We start from the raw sequence: 15,506 nt of genomic DNA on the forward strand, positions 1-15,506 counted from the left end.
AGGGAGAGGCAGGAGCATTCGCCCCACTGAGCAGGGAGCCCGACTTGGGGCTTGATCCCAGGACCCTGGGACCATGACCTGAGCCCAAGGCAGATGCTTAACTGACTGAGCCACCCAGGTGCCCCAATAGAGAATTTTTAAATGCTCCCAAGTTCCTTAACCAACCCCGGCCATCTATAAGTTAAGGACTGTGTGCTCTGACATGCATTCAGAAGTTCCAGAAACGAATTTTCTGACATCGGCTTAATACAAACTCTTCTAAGATGTCTTCTGCCCCGGGGATGGAGACCCAGCTATAGAGGAGTTGCTCTGGGATCCAGCAGTGATCCTGTCTTATCTAGGAAAAGACACAAAGCACAGGGCAAGGAGGCTAAGCCCACCAGACCACCTCCTCTCTCTCCTTCACATTTTTTTCTTCTTCCTCAAGGTCTGAAAGTTTAGTACACTAAGGCTCAAGAAGGAGGTACTCAACCAGTCTTGCAGATATGTGCCATGTCTTAAATCTATTTTATCCATTTCAACCCAGTGCGTCAAATAACCTGCTCCAGGAAAATGCCCCCCTTTTAGTAGGACGGGAGAGGTCAAGAGGAAGACGATGAAGTCAACACTTTAAAAGACTGAAGTCTTTTTTTTTTTAAGACGTTATTTATTTATTTGAGAGAGAAAGAGCACAAGCAGGTGGAGGGACAGAGGGGGAGACAGAAGCAGACTCCCCACTGAGCAGGGAGCCCGATGTGGGGCTTGATCCCAGGACTCCAAGATCATGACCTGAGCGGAAGGCAGATGTTCAACTGACTGAGCCACCCAGGCGCCCGGAAAGACTGAAGTCTTCTATGCTCCAGGAATATGTCCTGGAGGTTGGGAAGGGGGCAGGGAAGGAATGTTGCAGAGGTCAAAATGAAAGAAGATTCGAGCCCTGTTGTATCCCAGTATCCCCAAGTACAAATGTGGGCAATAGGACTGTACTCAAAGGCCACATATACCACCCAATCCAAACTCTTGACTCCAGAAGGGAAAAGAGGGGAAGCGTCCCATGGAGGAGTCACTTGACCATTTTAGGGACCCTCTTGCCTCCAGTGGATTCCGTGGGGGAGAAAAAAAGTCTCCCATTTACTTCTCTGCGGCTCCCCCTTCTTCCCCCTGTGCAAGGATTTTGTAAAGGCACCCCTGCCACCCAGTTGCAAAGAGTAGCAACTTCCCCTCCGACCGGCTGAGCACTCATTTGAATGCGTTTCCTTTTCATTAAGAACAAAGGTTGGAGTCCGAGCCTGGCAGCGCGGGGGCAGGAAAGTACGCGGCGTGTGTCGAGAGAAAAAACACACAGAGAGAATGACCCACGAGAAAGGGAAAGGGGAAAACACCAATCCTCGGGGCCTGGGCTTTTTCGACTTTTCCTTTAAAAAGAAAAAAAGTTTTTCAAGCTGTAGGTTCCAAGAACAGGCAGGAGGGGGCCGAGGCGGGGGGTTTTGCAGAACAGGCGGCCGGTCGGTTATGAGTCACAAGTGGGTTATAAAAGGGTCGCACGTTCGCTGGCGCGGGCTTCCTGTGCGCGGCCGGCCACGTCGGGCCGCCTGCAGCCTCGGGACCGGAGCAGACGCGAGCTCGGGGACAGCGGAGGCCGCTCGGGCCGCCAGGTACGCCGACCCTGCCCCCGCCCTTCCGCACGGAGCCGGGCCGCGGTGGCCCGCGGGTCCCACGGCCCCCGCCCGGCCCCAGGGGCGGGGGCGGCGCGCACGTGGCCGCCGGGCGCCCGTCGGAGGGGCGCTGTCCGCGGGCCCGGACCCCGGAGGAGAGGCCGCTCGGGGTGGGAGCCCGGAGAGCAGGGGCGCGGGGAAGGGAGGCTGGGAGGACCCGCACGCGGCTTCTGCACCAAGGTCCCCTCGCGGGCGGAGGGGGTCCCCGGGACCTGGCCCTGGACGAGCTCAGCTAGTGGGGTGGCCGAGTGTGCGCGAAACACACTTGAGGGACCAGAGTAGAACCAAAGGGACTGCCTTCAAAACACATGTCCTTTTTCTTTTCTTTTGAAAAGTAGCTAATAATATACCTTAATTTTCTAAAAGTTAGAATCCTAACTTACCAGATACCAATGTCTGTTTCATGGACGTGAGGCGAGCAGAGCCTTCAGTGAACTTCGGGATTTATTTGTTCCCATGGTGTCAGGGTGCAGTTTTTCGGCAGAGCACATTGGCTATCTTTATCCTTGTAAAACCCCTGTGGGTGTCTATCCTCCACATTTTACAGTTCCCAAGGGTGGACCAGGTCTTTTGATTTGTATATCATCTAAAGCAGACATATTAGGATGATTATGAATCAAATTGAAGCTAGAATTATTGAAGCTGACAAAGATATAAACAAGAATCCAGTCCTTAAAAATGAGAGAACTTGAGGCCCAGAGAGGTGAAGTTACTTCTCCAATACCACACAGCAAATCTAGGATTCCCCTATGATTTGAAGAGGCCAACAGTACCTAAATGATGGTCATAATTTAATTTATATTTTGTGTCAAATAGATGAGGTTAAGTGGAGATAGACTTTTTACATAATATTATGTAGATATTTCAAAGCCCAAGTCGCTCATTATGTCCATTTATCACCCTGAAGAAGTATGGCCTCTTTAAATGGCTTTAACATAATGTGTAATCTAAGTGAACTAGGGCAGCCAAACTTTTAATAATCCTAGGACTGGTCTTTTCAAATGGGTATGTATATTTAATTACTTATCTGTGTGAACAGGAATATACGCTAAAAAGTTGACGAGGCAATTTCCTGCGCGTTGTCTCATTTGATAGTCCTAAGGATAGGAAATTGGCGGGGGTAGGTGGTGTTATGCCCATTTTGCCCATGAGGACTTGTGGCTCACAGAATTTGTATTTTGTCTGGTAAGGTCATTAGGTTCTTAGTGTAAAGCCTACCTTTAGGCGTACATGTGAGATGTGGGATTTTGGGGGGTGGGGGAGGACTCAGGACATTAAACCCTGTCGGTTCAGGCTCATTTCCATCAGACTTTGCTGCCTCCGTGATTTCGTCGGAGGACCCAAGCGCATTCAGTAATTACTTCTGCTGCTCGGGCTACTCCGTAATGGCCTGTAATAACGGGGTTCCCTCACACGGCTGGTCAGCTCACCTTGACCACAGGACAGAGATTCCTAACCACACATAATCAAGAAAGAGAAACACGAGCGCTGCCGAGGCCCGTTTCAAGGCAGAACGGTGGCGTTTGCACAGACTTCTACTCTGTTTTTACCTGACTAACCATATGTAAAAAGTATAACTTAGTGGCCTTTAAAAAAACAAAATCCCTAAGTGCCACATTCCCTTCATGGGAAGGCCATCATCACGTTCTGTCTGTGCCAGACACCGTGCTGGACGCTGGAGGGGAGTCAGCAGGGACCAAACAAGGACAGCCCTGCCCTCGTGAATCTTAAAAGTCGGGGGAATGGGCTAACAGTTCATCACTCTGCAAGTTGGCATGTCAACTGCAGTGACATAAATACTTCAGCTAGTTAGGATGTGATGTGAATTTTGTCATTCTTTACTTTCCAATGGCCAACACGGAAAATTAATAACCTTCATCTTTCTTCATAGCTCATCAACTCAGTCTTCTGTGAATCAAAAAATCCATTCCCGAAAATCCCCCTTGGTTTCAACTTTTGAAAAGTTGTTTTGTTTTGTTTTTTTTATCAGCTATTTTAAGTCATGACTAAGATCTGCCATTCAATCTCAAGGAGGTTTTTAGAGTATTAGGTCTTAAGCCCCTTTTTTCCTACCTTAAATCTAGTGGAAGCTGTGTGTGCTTTGCTCAGAAATTTTAAGAAGAGAAAATACACGCATCCTCACACACAATTCTGCATTCACATCAGTGGGCTCCAGGCTTCCTTGAGTCTCAGCCATGGCCCCTTTTGGGGTGGACTTTCATAATCCCTATTCTAAACCTAGTAAAAGTAAATAGCTGGAAAGATGGAGAGTGGTGTGCGGAGAGACGCTACCTCACACCTAGACAGAACACCTCTGACCTTGACTAGTTGGCCTTTCTACATTTTTATGAGTCACTGGCTGTGAATCATAGTCGAAGCTATTGATTTGAATAGCTTTACTGCTTTGGTGGTAGGCCTGCAGCCCACCGCGCAAAAGCCTGGTATTATGGGAAGGGCACCAGCCTGAGAACCATGGTAGGATTCTCGTCCCACCTCTGTGCAAATTCCTGTGCCTCATTCTTCTCATCTCTAAAACGGGTGGTTGGGCCTGAGTCATTTCTAAAGTCCCTTAAACTGATGAAGAAATTCTGATTCCAGCATGACTACCCCCTCACTTCACTTTCAAACATCTTCTAAGACACAGCTGGACTCTGAATTCATATCCTCTCTGCCCAAAGAGAGTCAGAGTAAGTAAGTACCAGGACCAATGACTGGAGAATGTATGGTTTTCTTTCACTGATCTTACTGGCTTCAAAGCTGTCACACGTTGGCTGAAACTGGATAGAATAAGAAAATTGTGAAACCCTTCTTCTTGAGGAGAAATGTTAAAATTTTAAAAGCTTCTCTTTATCTCATCTTTGTGCTGACTCCATCTTTCTTAAATGCTTTCCCTTTACCTCAGTCTCTTAAGGAAAACAACACTTTTAATTGGATGACGGCTGTATCATTCTCACCCGCCATGAAACACTGAAGCCCTGTCCACCAGTCTTGTCTTTGGGTTTCCAGCAGTCAGGGCCAAAAGCACACTTATCCTCCAAGTAACACATCGCACGTCTGAGCAGTTCAGCGTCGTCGTTCACAAGACTCTCGGCAATATGGAAGAACAGTGACCCAAAAGGCACAGTTCCCACCCCTACACACAGTGACATACTAGCCAGAAAAAGAGACTTCCCATCAGTGAAGTGGCATGGTTTAAGGCAGATTGTGTCAATTTGGTACCAGTTCAGGACCACTTCTGAAAAACAACATCCACATGTGGGCAGAGGGGGGTTAGGGCGAGGGCAGAAAGATTAGTGAAGACGATCAAACAGCTGATGGAATGAGATTGTGGAGGTGGTGTTTGGGTAAGGTGAAATGACATACGATGACATTTGTGTAATTCTCCGTAAAGAGGAGGTACTGTACGCAGTGGAAGCTCCCGGCTGGCCGAACCAGATGCTGTGTCCTTTATGCTGCTTGGCCACCAGCGGGCCAGCAGAGTGGTTCAGAGCACGGACGCCGGAGCCAGACTGTTCACATCTGTATTCTAGCAGTGCCCCTGCCTGCCCACTCTCTAACCTGGGGCCAATGACTGCCCCTGCCTTAGCCCCAGGGCTACCAGGGATCAGTGGGGAGGATGATAAAATTCATTCCCAAAGCCATTCTGAGGAATAAGAAATTGAACTCGTGCCTGGCCCAGAGACACACATAAGTGTTTGCAATTAGTTTGGATACCTGTATGATCTTGCATATTTCCAGAAACCAATTTGGAAGATGAGATACAAAGACGATTTGAGAAAGTCAAGGGTATAGGTACAAAATGGTCTCTAGAAGTTCTTGACAAGGTAAACACTTGTTTGGTTGTAAAGAGTTTTTAAGAGTTCCATAATATATATTTTTTTCCAGAGAAAAACTAGTAAGACACTTCAGAAAATTCCTAAGGAAACATTTTGGTGTACCTTTATGATTCAGAGATTAGGATACCAAAGAATTATTTTCATTTGACTTGTATGTGTTTGTTGATAGCCTCTAATTTACATAATGATTCAGTCATACAGTTGTAAATGTATCTTGAACTTTTCAAATGACAAGTGCTGCAGGTGGTAGCTGGATGGGTACCTTCAGGTCCTCAGCAGGGATCCATGACTGATGCCGCTATAGGACCACAGCTACCATGTACTGAGCCTGGATTACGACCTTAGCACCCACCCTCAATGCTTCACGTTCATTGTGTCATTTCATCTTTACAATGACCTTCTGAGTAAGTTCTGTCACTATCTCCATTTTTAAAGAAGCAACTAAGACTTAAAGAGTTTAGTTAAATTGCCAAATATCACACAGCTAGGAATATTGCTGGGGTCACGAATGGAACCCAGGCAGGTTGAACACAACAGAGCCGGAACACTCCGAGACCTGACACTTAGACTCACATTTGTCACATCTGCCTTCCTTCTCTCTGTCCCTATCCATCTATCTGTCTGTCTATGTCGATGTCTGTATCACCTCTGCCACTTCGCCTCTACATATTTGGGCACATGTCTCCTAAGAATAAGGGCACACTCCTCCATAATGACATCAAACACATATTATGACATCCAAGGGTGGTTTTAAAAAACAAGAACCTAGTTTTTACCCCTAACTTCAGGTGATTATTTCTGGTAGTATTCTCCAGCTTTATCCTATAATGATCATACTTTGTGGCATGAGATCTAAGCCCGGAATCCCCGAAATGTAAGTAGTCCATTACTAATGTGGACTAGCACCAGACCTCATTAATGTATTTCCACATCTGTAAGCTTCTGTGAAACGAATTCTCCAAAAATCTGCATATTCGTTCAATCTCACTGAAATGCTCCAGTGCCAGAGCCAAGCCAGGTGTGCAGACAGAAATGCCTTTGAAGTATCTCAAGCGTTTACTCACAGCATTTACCGAGGGTCAGTCACGTGTCAAGCGCTGAGGTAGAACCCAGTCTCTGCCCTCAAGTACACCTCAGCCCCCGGGAAGAGACAAGAAAAAAATCACAGCGTGGTGTGAAGGCCGCTGTGACCAAAGTCAGAGCCAGGACTAACCACCTTGGGGGAGGCGGAGAGAGAGGGTCACACCAGGAGCTGAAGAGAGCCCCGCCTCCCGGAGTTTGCTGCCTGAGAGAAAGAAATAAGGCAAGGTGAGCAAGTCCATATCCGAGGAGCCACTTGAAGTAGGTTGACTAGTGCCTACGTGTACATAGGACACAACATCTGGAGACGACATCTCGAGGAGCACCAAACACGACCCTCATTTGGCGTGTTAAGACACTGAGTAGAACGCCGTGGAGGTGTTAAGTAATAAACAGTATGGCGTCTGCCTTGGAACAGGGTATTCCCATACATCGTAAGAAAACTAACTTTTAAGCAGGCAAAACCAAACCTTTTGTGCGCAGAACTTGCTCAGTTTGTCTGACATAGTTCCCAGTACACAAATTCGTCCTTGTTTGGGGCCATGATCGTGTGTAGAAATAGAAAAATGTGAACTGTGGCTTGGAGAAATAGAAAAGAGGACTTTCCCTAGGATGCCAGACATATGGGCCCCAGTACACTTAACTGACAAACGAGTTACCCATAGTGAGTTCCAAAGGAGGCATTTTACAGAAATTCCATGTTGAGAATAAATGCTGTGAACTCAAGAGGAGGAGGAGGAGGTCTCTGGAAAAGGTAACTCTTCAGAGGATGACAGAGGACTCCAGAGTTGATAACTGCCATCACGTTTCCTTGTTCCCTTGGGGAGTTGGAGATGGGGGCAGCGGAAGGATATTGAAAATAAATTATAAACAACAAAAAAATTATAATACAAGTCTCATATGGAAATATAATATTAAAAAGTTTAGGTGGTTAGGCATGTGGAAAACGTTTTGAGAACTTATGAAAGAAGAATGGATGGCCATGGTTTAGAGCAAAACCTCCCTGAGCTCTCTCCTTCCTGCCCCTTGTTTTTATCCATGTTTGTTTGGTAATATTTTCCCCACGTTTTGGGCCAGCAACTGAGCTCGTGTGAGGTTGGGGTGTTGAGGAAGTCCCCTTTTCGTGACACACTGGTACGGGATCGGGGGCTGGACTCGGGCTGGCTCTGGACCTCCTTCTGCTTACTCCACAGAATGGCTCTGGGGGCAAATACTTCTAACCTGTTTTTTCCCACATTCTTATCTGAAAAGTGAAGGTATTAATCACTGTCTATTGGGAAGGCCGTTTAGCTTCTTCGGAAGATCCACAAGTGGTTTCTGCAAAACCTTTTTCTGGTTTTAAAATTGGGAAAAGCAGAATAATCCTCTGTGGTCCAAATTCTTTCTAGTTTGTACGTTCACAGTTAAACAGCCACTCATTATGATGTTTCCATAGTGATCCTGTGAATTCCACATGGCTTTCTTCTAAGACAGTTCAAAAGTATGTCACCCTTAGTTTTATGTGTTAATATCATTACTGGCATATATCTTTACAAACATTCACTTTCTGTATTTCAAAATACAGAGAGTGAAGCTGTCTCATGTGCAAACCATTCTTTTCAACAGGAGCTCTTAATTTAGAAATAGTAGGTATTTTCATTAAAGAATTCTTAATTGGAACTACCGAAGGATGTTAGATTTTTGTGAAAGTACATGACAGAGAGAATTGATCATTTCTTCCCCAGCAATGGCTTATACAGGGAATTTTTCTTCAATGTAAGAAAAAAGTTAATGATATAAAAAGTAATCTTACCATTCACCAAGAGGTTAGGATATGGGTGACTCTGACAGGACAATCCATTTTACTTTTAGAAGATGCATTTGGGTGCTTTTGAAGACATGACCCCAGTTACTTACCATCTCAATCAGTAGCAGGTCACACCATCAACCCCTTTTTACTGTTGGAACTCAGGTGAATTCAAGAGGAAACATAATATTCTTTACCCCATTTCCTGACAGCACAGAAGCTGACTTAACTTTTAATGGTAGTGGTAACAAACTTTAAAATCAGTTACTGACAGGGCACCTAGGTGGCTCAGTCGGTTAAGCGTCTGCCTTCAGCTGGGGTTATGGTCCCGCAGTCCTGGGATCGAGCCCTGAGTCGGGCTCCCGGCTCAGTGGAGAGCCTGCTTCTCCCTCTGCCTGCTGCTCCCCCTGCTTGTGCGTGCACTCTCTCTCTCTCTCTCACTCTTGCTTTATCTCAAATAAATAGGCAAAATTTTAAAAATCAGTTACTGAGATGTAATACATAATAATCATATTCTACAGAAAACATGTGATAAAAAAAAAATTCACACAAATAAACAGTTTAGAAAACCAGTCACAATAGTAAAGGTCTTTATGAAGAATTACTGAGAGAATACACTTTTTAGGAGATTTTAGACCATGTAGGAAGTTCAAACACAGAGGACTGAACTAAAACTCAGGTGATACTGTTTTAAATGATTGGTGACTGTTCTAGGCTGGATGTGAAGAGGATGAGCTCTTGAAATCATTGGAGGATATCCTCGTCTCTCCTCAAAATCATCCTTTGTCCCCATTAAAACTTTCCCACCCTGAGTCCTCTCTCCCCAGTCCTTGATCTCTGCTTTCAAAGATGAGCAGCTAACTAACCTACTAAGTCAAAGTGTGAATGGGAGGGGCTTCAACTCAACCTTTTCCTCCCTCTCCAGATAACTTCTTTCCATTTCAAGAACAGCTTGAAACCTTACCTCTCACTTTGCTTCTCCCACCCAAAGGAGATGGTTCTAGTGGTAAGAAATGCAGACTAAGTGGAAGGGAAGGGAAGCACTATGACAGATGTGGAATTTTTAGAAGGGCGGGTCTTTGAGAAATCATGTTTGCAGCCATCTTCATCTTTTGACCTTAGGTCAAAATGGTAATCAAGAAAGTGTCATTCCAAAGATTAATCATGACAGGTCCAGATTTTCTCAGGATCTTGATCTCCACATACCTGCATTAATCTTCACTGCTTACTTTCATGACCTAAGCCAAAACAGCAACTTCAGAATATAGGACATCAGAGTAACTTCTGGTGGCAACACCAGGTAATGCTTGCTTAGGCAATTAGTCATTAGTCGCTTTTAGTGATTGGATCCAAATAGGGATCAACATTGAATTCCATTTTAATGACTGTGGTATATAAGAAAATTAAATAAACGTGGGAAATACTTTAAAAAATTATCTGAATTTAACCCTTTTAATTTTCAAAAGCATAATTACTTTCTACCCATTAAAATGGCTCCGGATGAGAATTTGTACTGCTACATCCATATAGGATCGTGCCTTTCAGTGGAAATTGGTGTACATTCACTTTGTAACAACAAATTAATAGTTTCCAAGTATTTGCACATTTCAGGATGAATAAACTCATGATGGCTTAGCTATGAAAATCAACCACTATGACTCTTTTTTAAAAGAAAATTTTATGGCACGCAGTTCTTTTGGCATGCAAATATTAAGTAGTTGGTGCTAGGAATAAGAAAAATGGGAAAATATAGAGACATATAAAATTGTGGAAGGATATAACTTATGATTCATTATGAAAAGAGATCTTTAGTGACAACCTTAGGACATATTCTGATCTGAAGATATAGCTGATACCATCTTTCCTGGCAAGTCAGTAGGGTAAGAATTTTAAAGGACTGGGGTATCTGGTTGGCTCAGTTGGTAGAGCATGCAACTCTTGATCTTGGCGTTGTGACTCTCAGCCCCACGTTGGGTGCAGAGCTTACTTAAAAAAAAAAAAAGAATATATTGAAATCATATGACCCTCCTCAAAAAAAAAAAAAAATCATCCTTTAGAAAAGCTTAATTTGAGGAAAACTTTCCCAGAGTGCTCCCTTCAGTTCTTAACTACCAGAGGAAAAGTAGGCCTGCCATATGATGAAAGCTATCTGGTATTATTATTTATCTAGTATATATCTAGGGCTTCATCTTGGTAGATTTTTATCCAGGGTGAGAAAGGATGGTTTTGATGCTCCATTATTTTGAAGTACTAGATTTAACCTGGAACCTATCTTCAGCTATTGAAAAGAATTGTGTAATAGTAAAGCTTATCTTGACAGTGGATGCGGGCCTAAAAGTACTGTAGAGTGAGGGACTTTGAAGCAGGTCTTCAGAACCACTCTTGTCAAGACTCCTGTTCTAATTTATATTGTGTAATCCAGAGAAATTTCTCTGGTATTGTCATACATTGCAAATTATGCTTGTCACATTCTTATCAAATGCTTAGCAGCTGTGCCTGTTGATTGCTCAGTCTAGAATTGTGTCCAATTCATCTCACTCTACCAGTGGGGTGGCTGTATTCATTCCTCACCACCTCACGACAGCATCTTCTGCCCAATGTCTTGACTATTAGCCCAGCCTTTGTTGTCTGTGATCACTAGTTTCCACTCACATAGCAATTCTGTTGTTGGTTAGCTTAGTTAACAAGCCTAGTCAGAAACACTGAAAGTGATATCAGCTTCAACACTTATGGGCCTTCTGGCCAATCTGATGTCTACAAATCTACTGAACATACTTCTTAAAAAGCTATTCTAGAATATTTTCTCCTTCTGTTTATTGGGGTTAATGTTTTTCATCTCTCATTATGTTTAAATGAGATTTAAGATTGTGTAGTAGAATCAGACAAACTGCTCATTCTCTGCAGTTTTAGGAATTCATCATGCCCGAGAAGTCTATCTAGATACATGGCACCACAGTTTCTCTTTGAGCACTGAGATCAAAAGAGGACCCGTGTGACGCTTTCCATTCCAGCATACCTTCGGAGTTTGAGCCAGTAAGAAGAAAGCTGTTAGAATGTCTAACACAGTATATAGCACATTGTGAAAAACATTTGTCACCTTTCTGAGCACTCTAATCAGGCAATTTGTGAAAAAAGATGAAAGATAAAAAAATCCAATTATTATACTGAATACTTGTGTTCAGCTGTCTTTAAAGAACAAGAGAAAAAATGTATGGGTAGAATAGTATGCAAACAATTTAGCTTCAATATGAATTAGACACAGCTCTTTAAAAAAGGGTTGAATTATATTGGTTGTAGAGGAACCCACATAAGGATATTAAAATATATGGAGTATTTACTATACCTAAGGCACTGTGGCTAGGGGACAAAAGTTATTTTTATAATCTTTATTGACTGAAAAATCTGTAAAAGGTATTAAAATCCTCAACTCCCATCATTTAATTCAAAGCTCTTCATCTTTAAATTAATTCATCTCAAAAAAACAGCAAAGGTAAGAAAAAAAAATTACTATCAGTAAGAATGATATATTTCCTTGGTTTGGAAATTTCCAAACCACGATATTCTGCCCTGTCAAAATACGTTCACTGGGGAATTTTTAACTTTATAATTTCTTTTGAACTTAATCACAGTTTTACATCTAGCTGGTTTCATGATTAAATAAAAGAGAAGGTGATTCCCCTCTTGCACTGAGGAGACCACATACTTGAATGGTACTCTAACTTCTAGGTTCTGCTATAGTAACACCGAAACCAGAAGCTTGTGGGAGAAATGTCACTTTATCTGCGAGAGTAAAATCAGACTCTAACAGGAAGTAGCAAATTCATCTTTTTCTTTTTTCTTAATCCACTCCTTACTGAAGACAAGACGTTTGAGAAACAGCACTTTTTAAGTCATACTTCCTTTACGTAGATGAAAACCAAAGCCACCGCGCGGTGCTTTCCCCACAGGAATCTCTAAAGAGCAGATGCGGCCATTTGATGATGGATTTATTTCTAGGAGAGACCCCCATTGTAGGTACCATACCTCTTGAAAAATAAATAAATAAAGGTAAAGCCTCAACTGTTTACTACAGAATAAAAATCTAGCCTGAATTTGACCTCTATAAACCAAGTGAAGTCAGGTTTAATTTTCACAAATCATAAACCATGATTTTGAATATTTTGGCCTTTTACTTAAATGAGCTAGTTCCCAGATAAAACTGAAATCAAAAAAGATAGTACTGTCAGAACTCACGATCGCCTCTTCACATTTTAGCTTGTGGCGACTTTGAAGAGTTCTTTTGGTTTTGTTTTAAAAGAACGTGATACATATGCACAAATTATTCAGAATTTAAAATATAAATTTAAAAATACTCCTCAAATACACTTAAAGGTAAAAATGTCTTTTAATCACCAGTTTCTCTACCCTTTTCAACAAATTACTTCCTGGGATTTAATGAGCTCACTCTCCCTCTTAAAAGGAAAATAAAGACTGTTTTTGCTTTCAGATTTATATTCCCGCACTCCAGCTTTATGACTACATGTGCACACACAACCATTTCTCTCTCTCTTGCAGGTGGCGCAGACCAGGAAGGGGAAATCTGTGGTTTAAATTCTTTATGCCTCATCCTCTGAATGCTGGAGGCTTGCTGTAGGCTGTATGCTGTTAATGCTAATCGTGATAGGGGTTTTTACCTCCGACTGACTCCTACATGTTAGCATTAACAGGGTATGATGCCTGTTACTAGCATTCACTGGAACAAATTGCTGCCGTGGGAGGATGACAAAGAAGCATGAGTCACCCTGCTGGATAAACTTAAGACTTCAGGCTTTATTATTTTTGTTAATCATAATCTGGTCACCGAGATGTTCCACCTTAAGTTTTTAAGAGAGTAAGGTCATTCAAAAGATTTAGCAGCAGCATCCTGAATGCAAACACTTTTACGTGAATCTTTAAGCCCACATCTTTGTTTTTAGCTTTGGTGGAAAACGTATTCGCGTCATTTTTAATTCAAAGTTATGGTGTATTCATTGTAATGGTTCAGAGGCACTTTTCGTAACTCAACTGAAAGAAATAGGGACTGAACACATTCTTAAACAAATTTCTAGAATATTTTTGTAGTCAAAAATTAGAAGGAACCTCCAGTTACATCATGGATCGTCCAGCAACATTTTTAAACAGATATACAAATTGGCGGTTTTTTTTCCCCTCGTTTAGCAATTTTCTATTCAGACAACTTCAATTTGAAGTTAGCACTTTTATTTGAATCTTAAGGGGGAATAATTGTAAGGCTATGACAATGAGCGTTTTTTAAAAATGAAATATTTTTACCAATTACCGTGGTAAATGATGTCTGAGAGACAACCCCTCTCTTTTCCCTACAACATACAAAGGCTTAATAAAAAAATTTCATATTTGAAATTAAGTCCCAAATCTAGGTTCAAGTTTAATAGCTTGGCCACATAATCATGTCGTGGGGTCTGAGAATCCACTTTCCCTCTCTAAGCCTGTGTCTTCATCCACAGAATGGGGCTAACACTTTACAAGGTCGGTGTGAGGTTTATGTGAAATAGAGAACTATTTTGTAAAATAGAAAGTGTTACATTAGTGTTATAGTAAAATTCATCCAAGAACTAGTCACCCACACACACACTTTGTTAGAGAAAAGCTAATGATTTGATTTACAGAACTGTTCAGGTTTGGATTTCTCTGCAGTTTTTTTCCCTATAATTGACTATATCATTTACAAATAAATAGTTAATGGTAATTGTTAGCATATTTAGCATATACTTGTATTAGCAACTCTTCTCAACATTTTGTCAAACAGTTATGCACTGTAACCAAATAAACCTTCTTTTAGTCACTTAGCTGATTTGAAATAATTTGTTATGGCCTTTTTTCTTTTGCAAAGTACAAACTGTAATTTGAGAAGTCATTTACACAAAAAACAAACCAAAAAAAGACAATGGGTAAAAATTATGAGAATATCAGGGGGAACAGTCCTGACCCCTAGGACATGGTATTCTCATCTCAGGGTATCCCCTCGGCCTGGCCCACATTTGTGCTCAAGTTGTGTGTGCTGCCAAGATAAATTTCTCCTCTTAAACCTTGAAATGAACATTGGCTCTGAGGAGCCCCAAAGTAGGCACATAACATTGAAGGGAGTTTCTTCAGACTATGCATTTTATCTGCATTGCTCATCTCTAAGAGGGGTCCTTGTTTTGAGTCCCAAGTCTCCAAAACCCTGCTTGCTGCCTACAGCCAGAATGTTAGGCCTGGAATAGACCGATCAAGTATTACCTTCCCGCTGTTATAAGGCAAAGCTATAAACATCAAAACATCAGCTTAAGAAAAACTCTGCTGTGAGGGGAACCTGGGTGGCTCAGTCAGTGAAGCGACCGACTCTTGGTTTTGGCTCAGGTTGTGATGTCAGGGTCCTGGGATCCAGCCCCACGTCAGACTCCTGCTCAGTGCAGAGTCCCCTGGAGATTCTCTCTCTCTCCCCCTGCCCCCCCCCCATGCTAAGTAAATAAAAATCTTAAGAAAAGAAAAGAACAACTGTGCTGTGAAATGCTTTATTTGAAGAGCGCTAGAGTACATGAAACTTGGGTGAGTTCCTTAATCTCCGTAAGCCTCAGTTTCCTCAACAGTGAAATGATGAATCTATTTCAGAAGGACAGTGAGCTCGAGTGAAATAGTGCGTGTAAAGAGCACAGGGTCTATTATGCGTTGTGTGTTAAATGAACACTAGCTTTAACGCTTTTAGATTTCAGTTATTAAATCGAATGGGCTCCTGTAGCACATCTCCCCGAGGACCCATTAGCTCCAACCTAACCATAATCCCATGGTGACAACCCAGAGGAAGGAGATCTGCCAGGGGCGCTGAGTTTTCTCTGATGCCCAGCTCTCGTAGGCTGCTAGCTCCTGATCGCCCTGTCTCAGATGGAGTCTTCCTGACTGGTAGGCTCAGCTGTGCCAAAAATCCTTGGAACATGCGTAAGACTGGGTATGTGGTTAGGCTGGAGAAAGGGGTGATTAGCAAGAAGTGTGTGTGTGTGTTGAAGTGACAAACTCAGGGTGGTTGAAGTGAAAGTGGGTGCTGTGGCAGATGGAGAAGGTAAAAGGAACCCG

At 42.6% G+C, this 15,506-nt stretch overlaps 1 long non-coding RNA gene across 1 annotated transcript; it reads left to right on the forward strand.

Moving 5' to 3' along the window:
• The first annotated feature begins 1,338 nt into the window (after nt 1-1,338).
• Nucleotides 1,339-14,242, forward strand: LOC130542683 (uncharacterized). The gene is made up of 2 exons (XR_008957392.1): nt 1,339-1,634; nt 12,951-14,242. It is a non-coding gene; the product is annotated as an uncharacterized LOC130542683 (long non-coding RNA).
• Nucleotides 14,243-15,506: the final 1,264 nt, after the last annotated feature.

This window comes from Ursus arctos, unplaced genomic scaffold (genome assembly GCF_023065955.2).
Source record: "Ursus arctos isolate Adak ecotype North America unplaced genomic scaffold, UrsArc2.0 scaffold_4, whole genome shotgun sequence".
NCBI lineage: Eukaryota > Metazoa > Chordata > Mammalia > Carnivora > Ursidae > Ursus > Ursus arctos.